At 35.6% G+C, this 21,312-nt stretch overlaps 1 pseudogene; it reads right to left on the reverse strand.

The window, feature by feature from the left end:
- Window positions 1-8,913: 8,913 nt before the first annotated feature.
- On the reverse strand, window positions 8,914-19,600 carry LOC100921609 (annotated as a pseudogene).
- Between the last annotated feature and the right edge of the window lie 1,712 nt (window positions 19,601-21,312).

Genomic DNA, 21,312 nt, shown 5'->3' on the forward strand with positions numbered 1-21,312 from the left:
AGAGCAGGAGGATGACAGACATACCTCTCAGGATCTATTATCATTCCGGAGTACCAAAGAGTCCTTTTGGTGCTAGGCTGTTACATGGCCAAGAGCAGCCAGGATGCTCATCATACCCCAAAACTAAAGAAATTTCTAGGGAAGCTCTGGGCACATACTCTGGAATATCCTATGTAGACATATTCACCACCAATAAACCTGTTCATATAAAATATATACAAGATAGATGATTTTGGAGGGCAGGCACTCATAGCTGGGCATGTCAGGAAACCCTACAGAATAAAGATGGTGGCAGCTTGAGGCAGCCCTGTAGGAAACTAGGGATGCTAATCAATGGAGGAAGTTCATCCAGGTACAGAAGTAGAAAATGGAATGTCACATATGAGGAACAGAAAGAAGGATATTTTTAACTGGAACATTAATTGAGACTAAGAAAAATAACTAGGATAACATTGCAGTAGCACAAATTAAAGGTGATGAGGGCTTAACTAGGATAGTGGCTGTCTGAATAGAGAAAAGGGGATGGAGTTCAAGAGTGTGTGAGGAGGTGAGAATATGAGACTGAGTGACTGAAAGGATAGAATAACTTTGACAGAAATAATGTGTTCTGTTTTTAACATGTTGAGCTTGAGATGCCTATGGTATATCCTCTATCAACTAGGCAGCTGTTAATATGGAATTGGAGCTCATAAGAGAAAATAAGGCTGGTTTTATAGATCTGGCAATTTATCTGGATAGAGAAAATAAGTAAAACAATGGGAACTGATGAAGTCATCAAGTAAAAGACAGCAAAGATGAAAAATTTGAGAGCATGGGATAGAGGCTGGAAAACACCCACAGTTAGGATGTACAATTTAGATGATGATCAGATATGTAGGAGAGAAGTGAGAGTAGTGAAAGGGACAGTCCAGAGGTGTTTATGTCAGAAGGAGAGGGGGGCCAATAGTGTCACATGCTTCAGAAAGGTTAAGAAGGATGAAAAATGCTGTGTTCTAACATCAGGGAAAGTAAATGTACAAATTAGTGAAATCTGCATATTTTTTTTTCCTTTACTCCTCTTCTTTTTGAGAGAAGTATTCCCAGTTTTTCAGTATGGAGTCAAAATTGCATTTCAGTTTGTGGTTGAGTTGTTGTAATCATATGTGACTCTGTGATCCCATTTAGGGTTTTCTTGTCAAAGATACCAGAGTAGTTTGCCATTTTCTTCTTTACCCCCTTTGGCAGATAAGGCAACTGAGGTAAGCAGAGTTAAGGGATTTGCCCAATGTCACAATTGATAAGTGGTCTCAGCAGCATTTCAGTGTAGAAAGAGGTAAATGAATTGCAATGTAAAGCAGCATGGCCCAATTTTGCCACCAGGGGTCATATGGTGCTTTAAACATCTGCAAAGCAGCTCTATAGGATGTTCTTTGTGTTGTAAATTTTTTTAGTTATGAGAGAAATATTGATAAGTGCATTAGTTAGATTAGAGGGGATTGTGGTTTGGATGACTTCTCTGGAAATGCATTTTTTTTCTTTAATTTTTAAAAATTATCTTTCTTTGACTCCTCTGCAAGCTCTTTTCTTGGCTCAAAATGTGGATATTTCCCAAACTTCTGTTCTTAGTCCTTTTCTCTTGTTTAAAAATTGATGCCTTTTATGTTTAATACCACAATTATATCCCTTTTATACATCATATTCTCTTCTTCTTCCCCCCTTCTCCATTAAGTATTTACTTATTTCCTTTGATTTTGTATTATTGTTATTTGTGTAGCAATATGATGAGCTCATTCTCCCAGAGCAATGTTAGCTCATCCTCCCTTCAGGGTACTAGAGGGTTCTCCCGAGGAGGTAGGAGTATTTCTTTTAAGCCCTTTGTTGCATGTGTGTCTTATCTGCCCTGCTAGACTGAAAATACCTAGTTCTTTTCTGTCCTGCCCATAGTTGGCACACATTTGTTGACTAGATTTTGCCAAAATTGTCTAAGAAATTTATGAATCCATATGAGCATTAAGCATTAAGAGCATATGGCTCTTTTTAAAAAAAAGTGCAGCATTACAGTGAATGATAAAGAAGAAAACTTTTATAGACTGAATAATTATTGCCTATATGTTGCTATTTTTCAAACACAGGGAATTACTATTGTGGTTAAAAATGCAAATTTATTAGCTTTATTGCAGCTTCTGGTCATCATAATTATCTTTCAAAATTATATTTTATAACACAAAATTCTTTTCTCCCCAGAAAGAATGAAAGACAAATAAAATTCTATTTATAAATATGTATAATGTATAGGACTGCTTGCCATCTTTGGGGAGAGGGTAGAGGGAGGGAGGGGAAAAATCAGAACAGAAGTGAGTGCAAGGGATAATGTTGTAAAAAATTACCCTGGCATGGGTTCTGTCAATAAAAAGTTATTTAATTAAAAAAATTAAATAAATATGTATAGTCAAGCAAAGCAAATTCCTACACTGACTATGTTCAAAAAAGACATATTCTGTACTCTGAATGCTTTTCCTATTTATTCAAGGCTTACAAGTTTTCTCTGAAATCTTCTTTACCAGAGGCTTCAAACTTTCACTAGAGAGCAGAGTGTAATACAAACCATATTAAAATTTAATTGGGAAATGTTTAACAAAAATACAATACAACGTAGACAATATTTAGTTATGGTTCTCCAAATTAGTATGTATCCTTCAAGGATACATTCATATATATAATATGCTTTTTTTTTTCTTTTTTTGCTGAGGCAATTGGGGTTAAGTGACTTGCCCAGGATTACACAGCCAGAAAGCATTAAGTGACTGAAGTCAAATTTGAACTCAGGTCCTTCTGACTTCAGGACTGGTATTCTATCCACTGTGCTACTAACTGCCCCGATACATTTATATTTCAATTTGACAGCAAGACCTTTCATTATTTCTTATAGCACAATAGTATTTTATCACATTTATATACCACAGTAGCTTTTTCAGCCATTTCCTAGTTGATAAGAATCCCCTCAGTCCTTTTTTTTTCACTCAAAAAATATTTAACATTTTTTTTTTTTTTACATCCTTGCTTCTTCTCTTTCAGGAATTCTAGCTGAATATGTGACTAAATTGTGTTTTTCTTTTAAGCTTTGCTAGTAGAGATTTTAGAGTCATTCTTTTCTTCTGGGTTTGTATACTGAGCATCTGTCACATAATAGCTGAAATTCTTCTCCTTACTGCCTTCTTATCTCAGGCTGTGCCCTGAGCTTGGCATAAGAACTATCCTTTGGGCTTATCCTCTGAGTGATCTCAACCACAGCAAAATCCCAGAACTGGCATGTATGGGTTTAACTATTTAGCCCTATTTCCCAAGAGATGAACTGGTCTGAGAGCTGGAGCAGAAAGTGATGTGAATGCTGAGTGAACGGAATCAAGGGCTGTGCCCCTATTCCTATCACACTTTGGTTCTGTACCCCACTGAATGATCACAAGGCTCAACAACCCTTAAGGCTTGAGACAGTCCCAAGGCTTGATGATTCTAATAACTTGGATCCTGTGGGTACAGTCTAAAAACACCTTTTTGTCCCAAGAAATGCCAACTGTGGAAACTGTTTATTCTAGAACTAAAAATGACTGTTGTGGTCCTACCTTTTTGTAGTTTTCATGCTTAAAAGCCTTACTGCTTTCATGAGTCACAGACTTTCCATCTCAAGAGGACTTCAGATGCAAACTTTGTTTTCCTCGCTGTGAAATTAAATTTCTATTTGATTTCTGACTCCTGAGTCTGGCCAACTTTGTTCAGCTCTGGGTGCTCATGGGTTAAAGGCTGATTCTGGTCTATTTGACAGTGTGTACATACATATACACATATATAATATGTAAATATATGTGTGTGTATATGTGTGTATAAATAAATATATATATACATACATGTATGTGTATCTAATGCTTTAAAATCTGCAAGTATCTTTACTTTATCTTCTTTGAGTTCACAATAGCCCTGTTAGATAAAGAAGGTATTATTTTTGTTTTACATGTGAGGAAACTGAGGCTGAGAGATGAATTTTGAACCTACATCTTACTCCAAATCCAGCATTCTAGACACTATGCTGAATTTTTAAATTTTTTATTTTCAGTTAGCTGGTGTAGGATAGGATGATTCTAGGTAGTGCAGCTGTCCTTGGGGCTTCTGGTATTGTTGCTAGGTGGGTGGTTACCTACTCAACCTAGTGTCCTTAGTCTTTTGTGGAGAACAAAGGTTTGAGTTTTACATAATTCATTTCCTCTTAATAGTAAATATCTACCAGGTAAACTGTTTCCAAGGTGGTTTAGAGTCCAATAATTACCCAATGTTTCACGGAGAGATAAAACCCATCTCCTTGACTTGAGATTGAAAAAGAATATTTCACACTCCATTTTCCAAGACATAAAAGAGATACTTATTCTTCATGTACAGTTGCATCAGGCTGTGCAGATATCATAGGTTGACCATTGCATCTTTTATCCATCCTAGGGGACTCATTACAGGCTCAGCAGATTGGCATGTTGACAGTCATCTCAGAAAGAGATGCATTTATAAGCAATTCAGGTGGAACCAAGTGATACATTTATTTCTGATTTGGATGCAAGACCACTAAGTTATCCTGAGGCAATTGGAGAAAAAAAAAAAAGGAGAGAAAGAAAAGAAAGCCTTGCTGTTCTCAGCAGTTAGAAAGAGGATTATCTGGGTGACATTGAGCAGTCTTTAGAAAGTAATTCTTTGTACGATGTACATGGTATAGGAGCCAAGGATAGGGTGTTTCCATCTTTTAGCCTGACATTTAGTCAAAGGAAGTGAAAAAAAAAAAATTTTAACAGAATAAAAAGACTATAGTGTTCCACTCTGATTTTGACTCATAACCTAATAATTCTTAATATATAGATTAATTCTATTGTCAACAACACTTTTTTTTTGTGAGTCCTAGGTACAGAGTCCTATGTATGGCACTTGGGCTCTTACTTATCCATAAAGTTATCATAGCTTTTAGGAATTTTGTGAATCCTTTCCAAGCAAGAATTTATAATCCCTTTCCACTGCCTCCTTCCCATTGATAAGTTTACTACTCAGTTTTAGTTAAAAGAAAAGGCACTTAATAAAATAGCACCATTATAAAAATAACAACCTCCTGCAAATTTGGAGCAGACTCGCAAACACATTCAGTGTAGTATGTACTTATTTGGGGATCACATGTGATGTATATACATGTGGTCAAGTCACATGTTAAACACCTCAAAATTTATCCCAAAAATGCTGGGAGTGGTAACATCCTCCTATGCCCCGTATACTACCTACCTTGCTCAAACTTAATTTGAAGCAGTCCTCAGTCCTCACAACTGTTATCTATGGAAGCAGGCTAGTTGAATTATCACCAGCACCATTTGGGCCATCATCTCCCCTAAGATCCTAATGGAGACAGCCTAGAACCCTGAATCCAAGAGCCTTGGGAATAATGCCATTATTCCCCTCCCTTGTTATGTGCAAAAATGTTTGTGGCAGCCCTTTTTGTAGTGGCAAGAAACTGGATGTTCATCAAATTGGAGAATAACTTGATAAATTATGGTGTATGAATGTTATGGAATATTATTATTCTGTAAGAAATGAATAGCAGGATGATTTCAGAGAGACCTGGAGAGACTTAATCGAACTGATACTAAGTGAAATGAGCAGAATCAGGAGATCATTGTACACAGCAGCAGCAAGATTACGTGATGATCAATTCTGATTAATGTGGCTTTCATCAACACTGAGATGATTCAGACCAGTTCCAATGATATTGTGAAGCCAGCCATCTACACCCAGAGAGAGGAGTGTGGAAACTGAGTGTGGATCACAACATGGTATTTTAATTTTTTGTTGTTGTTGTTGTTGTTGTTTGCTTGCATTTTGTTTTCTTTCTCATTTTTCCCCTTTTTGATCTGATTTTTCTTGTGCAACATAATTGTGGAAATATGTATAGAAGAATTACACATATTTAACATATGGATTACTTGCTATCCAGGGGTGGGGGAAAGGGAGGGAAAAAATTTGGAACACAAGGTTTTGGAAGGTGAATATTAAAAATGTTGAAAATTATCCATATATATGTTTTGAAAATAAAAAAACTTTAATAAAAAAATAGAAAAAGTTAAGCAGTTTAAGTACATAAGTTCTAGAAGCAAATGAAGATAGTAAGAGTGTTCAATAAACTGAAACACTACAAAAAAAAAATCAATTAATTCTTGTGGTTCTACTTACTTCACTAAGCATCATTTCTTTAAAATCACCAATTTTTCATTTCTGAAGTCATAGTGGCATTTTGTCACATTTATATGCCACAACTTATTCAACTATTCTTCAATTGATGGCATTTTCTTGAGTTTCTATTTTTTTACCACCACAAAATAAAGATGTATATATATATATATATATGTGTGTGTGTGTGTGTGTGTGTGTAGTTCAGTTACTTTAGTCATGTCCAACTCTTTGTGATCCCATTTGGAATTTTCTTGGCAAAGATAATAAAGCGGTTTGTTATTAAGATAAACTGGATTAAATGACTTGTCCAGAATGTGTGTGCAGGTCCCCATGTTCCCCAAAACAGAGTCCTGCACATATCCTATGCCACAAGTAGGGGAGGGACCATGAGTAGTCAGGGCTCCATGTAAAAGTGGGCTCAAAGTGACTTTTGACTCCTAGGAATACATGCCTTTCTTTCCTGTATTACATGCTGTGGGGAATCTTCTACTGATCTATCTTCACTCCTGTGTTTCCATCTGCTGGTTTTATAGTGAATTGCAATTTCATTCTTCACAGAGGGGGAAAACTGCTTTTTTTGTTTGTTTGTTTGTTTTAACCTTTATTCTCAATAGCAATTTCAGCTCTGTTGTGAGTCAGACCCATATCCACATCCACCCATCTATCTAGTGAAAGCCCTAGGCTTAGTTTGTTTGCCTTTTGAATTTCTTTGTTTCTGCTTTAAGAGCCACTTCATGAATGGAATCTGCTATTTGATTTTGAGTCTGATTTATTTTCATCATATAGAGACCCTTTGTCCAAACAAAAGAATGTACATTTCTAACAATTAGACTTTCTATTTTCTTTTCACAGCATATATTAGTGCAAAGCATTAGAAATTAAATGCTTTTCTATCAACAGAAGCATTTTCTTCTTTTGATCTTGTGATCTTTAACATTTTTAGATTTTATACAAAAAGGAAATAGAAGCAAGGTCCCTCCTAAACAGATATAAACCTATTATAAAAACATGATATGTTTTTTCTTGAACCTTTTTAAATTAGGATATTTTGACATAAATTTATAAAAAAACAAAATTGTTTTTCTTAAAAAGTACAAAATGGTATATGGACCTACCGAGAAATTTGTCAATAGGTTTATTGGATAATAATATTTCATTACATTAATATACCATAACTTATTCAGCCATTATCCAACTAATGGCATCCACTTAATTTCTCATTCCTTACCACTAAAAAAATTGGCTTAAATAGCAAAATTCAAAGAAATAAAAGTAATATAAGAAGTGATATGCATGGATTGTCTATAAATATAAAATAACAGTAAGATATTTGTTACCTCTATATTAACATTAGGAAATGTGTTGTTCATTTAAAAAAAAATAGAAGCTGAAAAAATCAAATTGTTGGGGTTTTGATGGGGTACGTGGGGTACAGCTTCTAGGGGAAATATAGGCATAAACCTGAGGTCCCCTGACTTTAGAATGTTATCGTTCTAACACTATCAATGACTTTAAGGTCTCCTGGCCTCAAGAACATAATAATATAGTTATATATTCCTTGCCCTAGACTTTAGGAAAGATATAGCAGTAATTCCAAGGTTCTTTGACTTTAGTGTGCTATTGTTCTAACAATCTGTCTGTCAATGATTCTAAAAGCTTCTGGCTTTAGGATAGTCCTACAAACATTGCTGACTCAGTTAAATAATCTGCTGGTCAATGATAACAAAGTTCCTGAGATAATAGTGAATAGACCACTCCTCAAACCTACCTGTAAGCCATAAAATTAGCAAATAAGTAACATGAAAAGTCTGGTCTCTCTAACTTTATCCTATAAATTTATCTTCTTTCTCTTGGTTCTTTGCTAAATTCTTTTGGAATTTAGTCTGCTTTTATTGGCGTTACAATTATAATAAACTTTGCCCCTTGGCTTGGAGATGGGTTCAAGCTTGCAAATTCTTTTAAGACTGCAACTTCAACCTTTTGGGGTCCCTTTTGAACTTCAACATTTATCATTAAAGTACTTTAAATTTTATATACTTTAAATTTTTTAAATTTAAAGTTAAAATAGGGGGGGGGATGTTTGCTTTCCATAAAAACCACAGATATTTATAAATGAAAGGTGTTACTATAAATCATGAATGAAAATGAACTGGAATCTTTTATAATTATTTTTAGTACAAGGAAACTCAAATTACACTAGAAAATCAACTTGAGATGAGTTGATGTAAGGACAAGTTCAGCAGACTTAAGTTTTTCTGTTTTAATAGACTATTCTTAACATACTGGAATACATTTTGAAACCATACATACAACCTGGATGAAAATCTTGCTAAATAAAGTGGTAGAACTTTTGTCAAATAACTCCACCAGCAGAAATATTCTCTCAAGTTGTTGACTGCCTAAAGCTTCTGGTCTTTAAGGGTTCTTGTAGAATAAATGTATAAGACAAACTATAATGTAGGTAGAATAAGGTTAACATCATAAATGCTTAAAAGTGTTGGAAGTGGCAGTGACCTTAGAAACATGTAATGAAAAGATTATTAATTTAGAAAACAGCAGTAACAGTTGAGTATTTGTGAAAATATTTTTTCTTTGTAATATCATTTGGAGTTGCTGGTGGTCGAACACCAATTTAAAATTTTTCCACACAAATTAAATGCAAACTTTCCTGTATATCACTTGAAGTTATCAGATAAGAACCTTAAATTTTATATTTCAGCCTTTGATTTTATTTCATTCTTTGAGGTGAATTAGAAGTATTTGCCTTATGAGTTTTCTTCTAATGTTCAAGGTAAGACATTCTTTGCAAATGCCTTTTTATACTTATTGCATCTGTGAAAAGAAAAGATTATTTGTGACTTTTATTTCAATGCCAATATCGGCTACCTCATGCTTTTTGTTGGGAGAATTGAGAGTTCTATTGTAGTTTGAATGCTTTTGTTTTGCTTTATCCCTTGGAGAGCCTCTTTTTGCCACTTTATTTAGAACAAAATCAGTGGGCTTTTGTATGGCTCTGATCTACAAACTGGCTGTGATTTTCCCAAGATAATGTGATGATTTTTTGTGAACCACTGTTATGTGCCTTAACATATCACATTTCCACAACATTTCATAAGTGCAAAGTGACACTTATAGAGCTTAACATTAATGTTATTTCCATCTGTGTGAAATTTAATGTGTTTATCAAGTTTTGTTTGGAAACAAATTGCATTTACAATGATATAGTAAACCTGCTTGAAGCCAAAGTCATCTGAAAGTTTTGGTTTACTGGGTTTTTACTGATCACTCAGCAGAAAGACTAGTTGATTTAAGGCTGTCTGAATTTTGCTTAACTTTATTTTTCTGCTACCCATATGGTTCTTTTTCTCATTTGAATGATTTGTTCTTTTTAATTCATTCTGTAGAAAATGGTTAATAGAAAGGGGTAATAATTTTCCAGAGTTTGATGTTTGAACTTTTACCTTCATTCTAATGCTGCTGGCAATATTATTAGGACCTTTCTCCATTTTAGTTTCATAAAGAATTATTTTGTGGAAACATATGTCTTTTGAGCATTATTTGTATTTTTTATTATTATTATAGCTTTTTATTTACAAAACATATGCATGGGTAATTTTTCAATATTGATCCTTGCAAAACTTTCTGTTCCAACTTTTTCCCTCCTTCCCCCAACTCCCTCCCTTAGATGGCAGGTAGTTCAATACATGTTAAAGTAGTTAAAATATATGTTAAATCCAATATATGTATACATATTTATGCAGTTATCTTGCTTTGAGCATTATTCGTAAACTATTTCCTCTTGAAAAGAAGACATTTGCATGCAGTTAAATTTTATTCAGCTTTTGAAGAAGGCTTTTGTTTCTGAGTCGTAAAAGATTTTTTTTTTTTTTTTTTTTTTTTTTTTTAGGAGAAACAGTATCCAGGAACAAAGGCTTCTTCCACTTGGTAGCTATATCAGAAGTAACTGAATCCTTCCTCAATCCTCTATGAATTTTACAAAAATTCCTCCTCATATTCACTTTTGTAGCAAATGATTTATAACATGCTGGACAGCTCCTTACTCATTGTTACTAGAACACTTTTCTTACACCCTTTAGAAGAGAACTGGTTTGGATTTTCATGTTTCAATATACTTCTTTAGTTCTTCCGGTGTGTGTGTGTGTACACACATATGTGCTTTTTTGATGTGCTGACAAACATTTGTGTAGCAACCATAAAAACAATCAGAGATTGTCAGAGTAAGAAAAAGCAAAAAGGAATTTATTATGATCTCTCAAGAAAGGGCATCTTCCATCTGACAAGGTGTTTGTAAACACCAAATAAAAACTGCAAAACACAAGATTAAATAGTCTTATTGCAGAAGCTCCCATACCCCAGCCTAGCCTTTTCTCACATTGTTTGGAGAAGTCTGGGTTTACATTCTAATCCTGGAAATGTATCCCAGAAATAAAAGAACAAATTGCCTTTAAAAGAAGTACTTAACGGAAGGGATGTGGGAAAACTGGGACACTGATACATTGTTGGTGGAATTGTGAATGGATCCAACCATTCTGGAGAGCAATTTGGAACTATGCTCAAAGTTATCAAACTGTGCATGCCCTTTGATCCAGCAGTGCTACTACTGGGCTTATATCCCAAATAGGTCTTAAAGAAGGGAAAGGGACCTGTATGTGCAAGAATGTTTGTGGCAGCTCTTTGTGTAGTGGCCAGAAACTGGAAACTGAGTGGATGCCCCTCAATTGGAGAATGGCTGAATAAATTGTGGTATATGAATATTATGGAATATTATCGTTCTGTAAGAAATGACCAACAGGGTAATTTCAGAAAGGCCTGGAGAGACTTACATGAACTAATGCTGAGTGAAATGAGCAGGACCAGGAGATCATTATATACTTCAACAACAATATTATATGATGATCAATTCTGATGGACCTGGCCATCTTCAACAATGTGATGAGCCAAATCAGTTCCAATAGAGCAATAATGAATTGAACCAGCTACACCAAGTGAAAGAACTCTGGGAGATGAACCATTACATAGAATTCCCAATCTCTATATTTTTGTCCGCCTACATTTTTGATTTCCTTCACAGGCTAATTGTACACTATTTCAAAGTCTGATTCTTTTTGTACAGCAAAATAACTGCTTGGACATGTATACTTATATTGTATTTAATTTATACTTTAATATATTTAACATGTATTGGTCAACCTGCCATCTGAGGGAGGGGATGGGGGAAAGGAGGAGAAAAATTGGAACAAAAGGTTTGGCAATTGCCAATGCTGTAAAATTACCCATGCATATAACTTGTAAATAAAAAGCTATATATATATATATATATATACATATACACAAAGAAGAGAATTGCAAAATATAATATTAAACAAAATAAAATAAAGAAAATATGATGTTCAAAAAAAAAAAAAGAAATACTTAAATGCTAATTAAGAGGTGGTGGGAAACAGGAGGGGAAGAACACCTGCAACTTTTTTTTTGGCTATAGCTCTATTTATTATAATAAAACCTCAAGTCACAATTAAGGTATAGTTTAAGGCTATATTCCCATAGGAGGGTCTTCACTAAGTTTATTCCATACATTCCCAATATTATTAACCTTTGAAGGCCTCTCATACCATTCTTAATATATTCCCAACTATCTTGTCTCAGTTTCCAATCCCTCCAGACCTTTGTCCTTTTTCTCTACTGGGGTTCATCCTAGTCTAATCAGACTTCCCTCCCCAAGTTGCTCAATCTCTCTTCTGTGGAAATCCCAGGAAATTTTTCCTATAAAACCTATGAGTCATCTCATGGCCACTCTCATCTGGGTTAACAAACCACAACATCTTGCCCTGTGGTGTCTTTTCCCTTCCTCCATACCAAGTGGAATCTCTCCTAAGTGCACTATACTTTTTGACCCCATTTCTCCTTACAACTAACTCTTTCAAGGTGCTCAGTCCCTTTCAGGATTTAGCCTGCCAGCTAAGAGCATACCCCAACTTCATGGGTATTCCTTTTCTACTGGGTAATTTTGAGTTCCACCAAGAAACTTATAAGAGCTCTTTTCCTGCTAATTATATGCTCTCTCAATTTTATAACAAATCCAGTGCTTTTTTCATCTGGTTAATAATTATTTCTATCATGGCCTGGAGTCTAATGAGCCTATTCAATATACAAATTAGGGTTCTGTATCCCCAACTCCCATGTGAGGAATCATTTGTCCTCCTAGTAATTAGCATAAGTAACCTTTCACAAATAAAAATACCTATAGCAACAGAATACTAAAAGAAACAGATATATGCTCTAGCAACAGATATTTGAATAGGCCAAATACTTAATGATCAGATATTTTCAGATAGGAAATTGTAAGATCTTGCATGTACTAAACCCTCACCCTGATTATAAAAATTTGCTATAAGAGGAAAAATCACGAACATGATTATAATAAAAAACTGGTCCTTCAGGTCTCAGCCTGAGAGTAGATACAGGACAGGATAAAGAATCCTTTGCTCACCTTACAGTTGACAGTTCTACCTTATAGCCAGACTTGGGAATAATCAGGCGGGATTCTTACACCACTGGGAAACTGAGTTAGAAGGATCCCACCTTAAGCGGAGGCCAAGGCTGTCCTCCCAACTCTTGCTCAGATACTAACTTCAACCTGTAACAATTCAGGATCACATTTTTTTCAGTAGCTTGTGGCATATTCCTTTCAGATGGTGTATTCCTGGCTTGATAATTCATCAGACAATCATATCTGAATTCAAACTCTAAATAATATCAGCTACAGTTCCAAGAGATTTGATCTCAAATAGCAAGTCTCATTAATCAAAGCTTCTGGTGAATTTAGCTCTTAAGGATCACATATGCTAAATAAGTATTGACTATACTACTTACATTGATAACAGAGATTTATCCTAGAAAGTTCACAGCTTATTTTCATATCTAAGTAGATGGTTTTAAATTCAACATTATACAAATCAATTTAGCTTACGATGCTCAATAAAACAATCTATATCAAAACATGCTATTAGCCACGTTCGAAGGTACAAACACCAAGACCACTATTCTCAGAATCTCCCTAAACAATGAGAACAATTTTAAAATGACTCTATACAACCAATTGAAATTCTCATAGAATATAGAATATTATGTCCTTATTTCACATTAAAGAACTCTATCAGAATTAACATTAATAATTTCTTCATCCTAAAAAAATGTTAATTCAGCTTCCTCCGTTTGAGGAGTTCTTATAAAGTATAAATAATATCAATATTGTTAAAATTCCTCTCCGCACAAACATTCCCACCTCCCACCAAAACATTCCTAATTGCAAAGTCAATTTTAGAGGTTATAAATTGTCATTAACAATCCATTCTTGAGGTTCTTCCACAGGTCTTTTAAGGTTGGTGTTCTCAGCCTCTAGGCTTCGGTCTCATTCATCTGTAACATCTGGTAAGGTCTTTTCACTAGTCTTCTTCCAGGACTTAGTAAATGCCCCATCTCCTACAAAGTACAAATTCAAAAGTGTTGTCTGGATCAGCAATCCTTGTTTCTTAGGGCTAAAAAGAGATGCAGATCTAGCCAGTATATAATTTCTTAAAAACTTATCCTTTGTTTTAAAACAAAGCAAAAGACAAACATTTGGTTCAAGGCAATTTAGCCTCTAACATCAATTTAATAATTCATTTGTTAAGAATCTAATTTATTCTTTCCACTTTCCCTGATGGATACTGAGGTATATGGAATTGCCACTCAGTTTGCAATCTTTCCTCATTATTTCTTATAAAACCATAGAAATAAAATATGTTTCTGTATCAGAATCAATAGTCTTTACCAATCTAAACTTAGGTACAATTTGTTCCAATATTATTCCACTAACCCTTTTTAAAGCAGCAAAGCCCAGGGGAAAGCTTCCATCCATCCCCACTATATCTGTTTCCAGACTGGTGTCATTTCATTAAAACCTAATCTAAATATTTTGAAGCTAGGCTCCCTTCCTCTGGAGGGCTACCTCCTCAATACCTTCTTATTAATCTTTAGACATATTATACACTTTTCAGATACAATTTGTTCTGCAATTTCACATATCCCCATATGCCAAATTTTCTTGCTTTCACGTCTTTGTTAAAGGGATAAAGAAAGACAAACCTTTATGATTAATATTCTAAATAGCTTTGAAAATAGCTTTCACAGAATTTATTATTACATATCCTGCTGGGCTACCAAAATGTTAAAGCACAGCTCATACAATTTTTACAAATTCCCAATATACAATTTAGTAAGCAACAAAGTAGTTTAAACATATTTCATCTAATTAGGAAATACAAACATGTGACCTCTTTAGGTAAGTTACCAGAGAACCAAAAAATTTGTAACTTAAATCAAATACATATTTAAATTTCTAGTAACAATACTTAAATATCAATGCACATGTATATCTAAAATCTTATACTAGAATAAACAAGTTCACAATTTTAGCATGCATTAGTTAATAGTAATATTTCATATAATTTCAGAATTAGAATTCCAATTTAAATACACACAGCTCCAAATTTAAGGTAGCAGAACACTGCCCTTTCAAGTCTGTTCACAGCACTTTAAGAGATTTTCAGATCCTAGGGAAATGGATTGGAGAAATTTGGACCCAAGTATCTGGTCTGTGGCTTAGGGACTACACCTCCCCCATGCGAGAAATGCTGAGGAGGGGGCCCATGTCAAAGATGTTGAGGCACCAGCACAAACTTCAGAAGAATTCAAGCCAGCCAGGAACAGGATCCTAGCCAGGATAGATTCCACAAATCTGAGACGCTTGGAAAATTTCCCAAGAGGCCCAAACAACCAGATCTTTTCCTTTGTAATTCAGCTGACAGAGAAAAACTCAGAAAGACAAAACACAGGCTTACACCACACACAAACACAAACTGCTTTTCTAAATCAATCAAGCTCTAGTTCTCAGCCCCACCTTGGAGAGGAATCTGAGGGGGTTCAGGAGCCTAGTATAGAAGGCTCCTTTGAATTTACATCCAGCCCTCTGGGGATGGACTGTTTCTCTGAGTGAGCAGAGCATCTGCCCAAATCAACAGTCTTAAATCCCTATATATTTTGTTATTTCATCCCCATTCTTCCTAAAGAGCTATTATCCCAGGATACCAAATAAGTTTAGAACCAGCTACTTTCCTTTCTTAAGGTTCACAGTATCTTATCCTCTTTTAATGGAGGATTCATCTGATCTTACCAAAGGAAAATCGGAGAATCCTTACAGACTTGAATTGCCAAGGATTTTCCTATTATCCAGATGGTTCAACAGTTGCTTGACAGAGGAGAGTTCTCTTTCAAATAGTCTTTCCCCTCTTCATCAGTTCTTCCAGTTCAAAGGGAAATAGGAACCTTCTACAGAGTCTAACTGACTAAATTTTCCCAATCCCAATTCCAGCTGGGATCTAGTTAGGATGCAGCTCACCAGTTGCTTGGCAGTGTTTCTTCTCCCTTCACCAGTTCTTGCCTTCTGGGCTTGTTGTGCCACAAGTTCTCTTTTAATGTCCTGACCCAGTTTCCCTAATTATCCTATTCAGTTGCTCTGCCTCAGGTTATAACCATTCCCTCTTAATGTTAGGATAAAGATCTTATATCTTAGATCTTAGGCTATGACCATTCCCTCTTAATGTTTAATGGGATAAAAGTCTTTATCCATTTTAGACATCATTAGAATATCAGGAGCCTCTCCCAGGTACCCCATCCAGGTACCTCCCCAGTTATATCATTGTTCTTGTTACCTTATAAAAGAATCTTGTATCTGACATTCACTGCTGGATTCTTGGAGACAATAGTCTCATTTAGCCCTGGGACCAAACCATGGATCCATTCGGTCCCAGTAAATCTCTCCCATTTAATAAATTAATAATCCTCTCTAATCTCAATCTTGCTCAGTTTCTCCAGCATTGCAGGCTGTGCTACACAACTTACCTGACTGATTTCAAACATTTTTCAGCTGGCTTATTTCTTTGGCTGAATTAATCCTCTATCTTTGCTAGCCTACTCCCATTTTTTGCTTTCTCCCAGTGTCTCTCTTCAGGAGTTGTCAAGTCCAAGGATCACAAGGAACTCTCTGAAGGGCGCCTGCCCAAGGATTTGGTATAGGAGAGACCCTCATAGACAGGAAATATCCTGGAACGAGCCCCCAAACAGTGTGGGACAGTATCGATTACAAAAACAATCAGAGACTCTCAGAGTAAGAAAAAGCAAAGAGGTTTAATTTTATCTCACAAGAAAAGGGCAAGGTGTTTGTCAGTAAAAGGAGAACAAAGTAAGAATTGCAAAACACAAGATTAAATAATCTGATTGCAGAAGCTCTTACCTCCTTCCCCTCTCCACCCCCCTCCCAGCCTGGCCTTTTCTCCCATTGTTTCGGGGTTTGGATTTATATTCTAATCCTAGAAATCAATCCCAGAAATAAAAGAACAAATTGCCTTTAAAAGAGGTACTTAAATGCTAATTAAGAGGTATGGGGAAACAGGAAGGGGAGGAATAAATTTTTTTTTTTTTTTTTTTTGGCCATAGCTCTACTTGTTATTATAAAGTCTCAGCTTACAATTAAGGTATAGTTTAAGGCTGTATTCCTGTGAGAGGGTCTTCACTCAGTTTATTTCATACATATTGATTCTGGAATTGAAATCTTTTCTTCAAAGACAATAAATTAAGAGGTGACCAAAATCAGAATTATTCCAAGTTAGTGTGTGATTCTTGAGGCTGTTCATTAGAAATTAGTGTTGCTTTAATTATAATTGTTTTTTTTTTTTCTTATCTTTTAGTTTTCTCTTTATTTAAAAAAAAATAGAAAAAAAAGCAGAAAAGGAAAAAAAACAAAACAGAACATTGTCATGTGCCCAGCAGAACATCAAGGAGGATTCAACATCTATAACAATAAATTTCCAATTAAAAAAGGATATATAATAGTAGAAGAAATTATATTCAAGTTTCCCTCCTTTCTTTGCTTCCTTGTAGGTTATTCTTTTGTTCTGCTGAGTGTTTTTTACTTCTTTTTTTTTTTCCCTTTAATCTCCCTACTTCCCTCAAGGAGGGAATGTATACATACATACATACACATTTATATACACACATACATTCACACCCACCCACAACCCCACATACATATACATATATTTGCATACACTTATATATATATACATATATGCATATACTTATATATACTTACATAGAGCAATATGCATACAATTCTACATATACTCATATAAATAATATATGTATACATGCACAATTTATCCATATGTAAACATGCATCTAAAACAATATTAGTATTGAAGCGCCTAGGCAAGAGAAAACACAGGGCAGCCAAAGTAATATAAATTTAAGAGCATTTATTGCTAGCTAGCGACTGAACTCCACCAGAACAAGTTAGTCAGCGAATGAGTGGTCTCAGGGCCACATATTTATAGAAAGAAGAGAGAGACATCAAAATGTTTCTTGATACATTTGTCATAATAAAAGGAATTTCTATTCCAAACAGGAGGCAAAAAGTTATCACTCTAAGGGTGTCATTCCCAGACAGCAATAAGCAGTATTTCTTTAAGCTTATCAGGTTGTCAAGGTCTCAGGATTTTCAGGACAGCACATCTGGGTTGTTAAAAATACCATCTGCATTAGGAAGTGAAGCGCTAGTAATAAACTTCTAACTACAAAGATTCAAGATTATGTTTCTCACGGCCCCATTTGGGATGCTTTTCCACTTCAGTATGAGTGTGGGACAGTGACCCTTACCCAAATTAAAATCAGAAACTCTCAAGGTAAAAAAAAAAAAAAAGCAAAAAATATTATTACAATCTGAGGAGAACTCTCAACAACTCTCAACAAACAAGGAGTCAGTAGAGAAGTACAAAGCACAAGCTGCAAAAACATAAGATTAAAAGCAGAAGCTCCCCCACCTCTGACTTTTTCTCCCATTTTCTTTGGGAGTCCAGGCTTACACTCTAAATGCAGAACTTTATCCCAGAAACAAAAGAATACAAGTAAATAATAAACTCTTAATTCAAATTTCCCTAGATAACTGCTATACAAGCAGATATTCTTAGATGAGAGAATTCTGTTACCCGATTTCTCATCATGGCCTTTTAAAGAAGTGCTTAAATGCTAATTAAAAGGTGAGGGAAAACAGAAGGGGAAATGTTTATCCAATTGAACACCTGCAGCTTTTTAGCTATAGTTCAACTTGTTATTACAAAGTCTCAAATCATAATTAGGGCATAGGTGGAAGCCACATACTGATGAGAAGTCTTCACTCAGTTTATCCCATTCATATGGCCGACATATAATGTAGATTTCTCTCTTGATTGGATCTCTAAGTTTGACTTTGTCAAAGATCAATGATTACTACAGTGTGGGGAGGGGAGGGGGGAGTCTACAATTTCTACTTCTGTATCTGGAACTGGAATTGTTTTGGACTATTTGATATTAGGTTTCTACATCTGAACTTGAGTTTGATTGGGAGAATTACTTGACTGTGACCTTAGCTGGATTGTTAGTCCTTGAAATATACCAAAATACTAAACTATGGATTCTTCTAATATATTAGTGTATGTCCACACTGGGATAAATGGCTTCTAGGAAATCATTTATGGCTTGGCTTTGTTTATCATTTACCTTCAGAAGGTTGTCATCCATCTGGAGACTTGGAAGGGGGTAGAATTTTTTATGCGTAATTAATTTTGGTGAGTCTCTGAAGAGAAAATTTACATTAAAATTTACATTAAAAACTTGTGTCTACCTCTCTGAATAAAATTAACACTCAAAACTTGTGTCCACATCTTTTAATAAAATCTTTTAGCTGTTTAGTTCCTTAATAGCAGGTTCTGTTCTTTAAAGTGGATATTGAATGTTGAATTTGCAAACTTAAACTGATCGAAAGCACTCAACAATTTGTTGAATGTCAGATTTGGAAGTCTGCAGTGGTTGCTGTAACAAAAGAGGATCTCCAGATTCCAGAAAATGCACTAGTTTATAGCATCTGTGATGGTGGTAGTTAGTCTGGCAGCACTTGTCCCTTCAAGGCAATTTTAGTGGGTGTGAACTATTTTTCTTCTACAGGTGGAAGATCCTCTTTGCAATTCTTCTGCCAACACCCAGAGTAAGTGGGTGAAAAGCAGGCTGGTCAGGTGAGCACCTGGAGTCAGGAAGGAGCTTGCCAGGCCATGCTGCAGCCCCTGTGCTCCCAAAGAATCCCCACCATGTATGGGACAGCAGCAGGTGCAGTTTATCGGGTCTTTCTGCAGACTGGGGCAGCAGCAGCCAGAATCTGCTGCTTGAAATAGGGTGCATTACAATCCTTTAGATGCTTCCCACGTCTCTGGTCACTGTCCTGCATTCATGACAATTAGGATGAGATCTTCATTCAAACCAAAGGTACTGGGTAGAGCAGATGACTTTTATCTTCTCTTCCTGCAGTCACTAAAACCACTGTTCCTGCTACATTAACAAAATTTTCCTTTATCCTAGATTCTTTCCTGTCACATTCTTTTGACTTCATTCCCTTGAAATCTGGATTGACCTCACCACTTGACTAAAATGGTTTGCTCCAAGACAATAAGTGACCTCTCAATTGTTAAATCTAATTTCAGATTTTATTCTCCTTGACCTTTCTGTAACTTTTGCACTGAAATATTCCTGTTGAATATTCTCTTCTCCCTTGTTTCCAAGATATTACTCTCTCCTGCTTTTCCACTTACTCTCCGTTCTTTTTGCTAGGTTATCATTCCTTTTTCATCCCTCTAAATATATGTGTTCCTGAAGGGCTCTATCCTTTTTTTTTTTCTTCATGCATTTTCCCTTTAGGATCTATTCAGTTCCATGTGTTCAGTTATCATCTTTACGTAGATAACTCCCAAATCTACATATTCAGCCTTACTATCTTTATTGAGCTCCAATGCTTTATCACCAACTGCCTGAAGGATATTTTTATCTGGATGTCCTATCAGTATTGAAAACTCAACATGTCCAAAATGAACCCAAGAGTCTTGGGAATAGTAATGTGCCTCAAACCACCAGACCTACTTCTAATCCAGTCTGAAAGGATGAATCATTGTGGAGAAAGGACCTACCTTCCTCATAGCCACCCAAAGCAACTGTTGACCAACTCCCACCACTAGGCACAAAAACTGAAACACTTGGGAGTGATAGTGTTCTCCACCCTACCCCAACCACCAGTCTTACTTCACTCTCACAGTCATTATCTAGGGAAGCAATTATTCTGCTATCTGGGGAAGTAGCCATCCCCACTAGTTTGTCAACCAGCTGTCAGACACAGGACAGGCAGGTCAGCCAAGTACCCTTCCGCAAACCACCTGAAGGAAGAGTTAGAAAGCAATATATGTTAGACAATAATGATAACTAGCATTTACATATCACTTACTATTGCCAGGCACTGTGCTGAGTGCTTTACAAACATCTCACCGATCTTCCCAGCAATCAAATTAGGAAGGCAGGTGCTGTCATTATCTCTATTTTACAGTTCAGGAAACTGAGGCAAACATGTCTTTGGATCTTTGCCCAAAAGATTGCTCATACCATTTGAACTGGATTTGAATTCCTGACTCCAGACCCTGCATTACCTAGCTACTCTAATATCACTGTGACCACCATCTCCTCTCAGACCCCATGGAGATAGACAATCTGAACGCCTCCAAAGTAGATATTTCTGTTTTAGTAGAATCCATATCTACTTTAGTAGATATTTCCCCATAGGTGTCAACCTATAGAGATATAGCCTGGTAACTGCTCCTGTAGGTGCCATAGCCACATCTATTGAGATCCCAAATAAGTTCTTGCCACCAAAAGTCTTGGAACTATCAAGTGATTCAACATCAGAAATTGATAGGATTTAATCAGTAGAAATGACATTTAAAAAAGAGGTATTGCCATCTGCTTTACTACCATACCCTAAGGACTATGGGAACTTTCCATGTGATTTGTAGCTGAAATTTTCCTTATGAGTTGTCTGATTCATTAGAACATGAGCTTTCAGAGAAAGGGGACTATCTCTTCCATTTGCATCCTAATAACATACCACAGTATTTTGTA

The sequence above is a fragment of the Sarcophilus harrisii genome, chromosome 3, assembly GCF_902635505.1.
Source record: "Sarcophilus harrisii chromosome 3, mSarHar1.11, whole genome shotgun sequence".
Classification (NCBI taxonomy): Eukaryota; Metazoa; Chordata; class Mammalia; order Dasyuromorphia; family Dasyuridae; genus Sarcophilus; species Sarcophilus harrisii.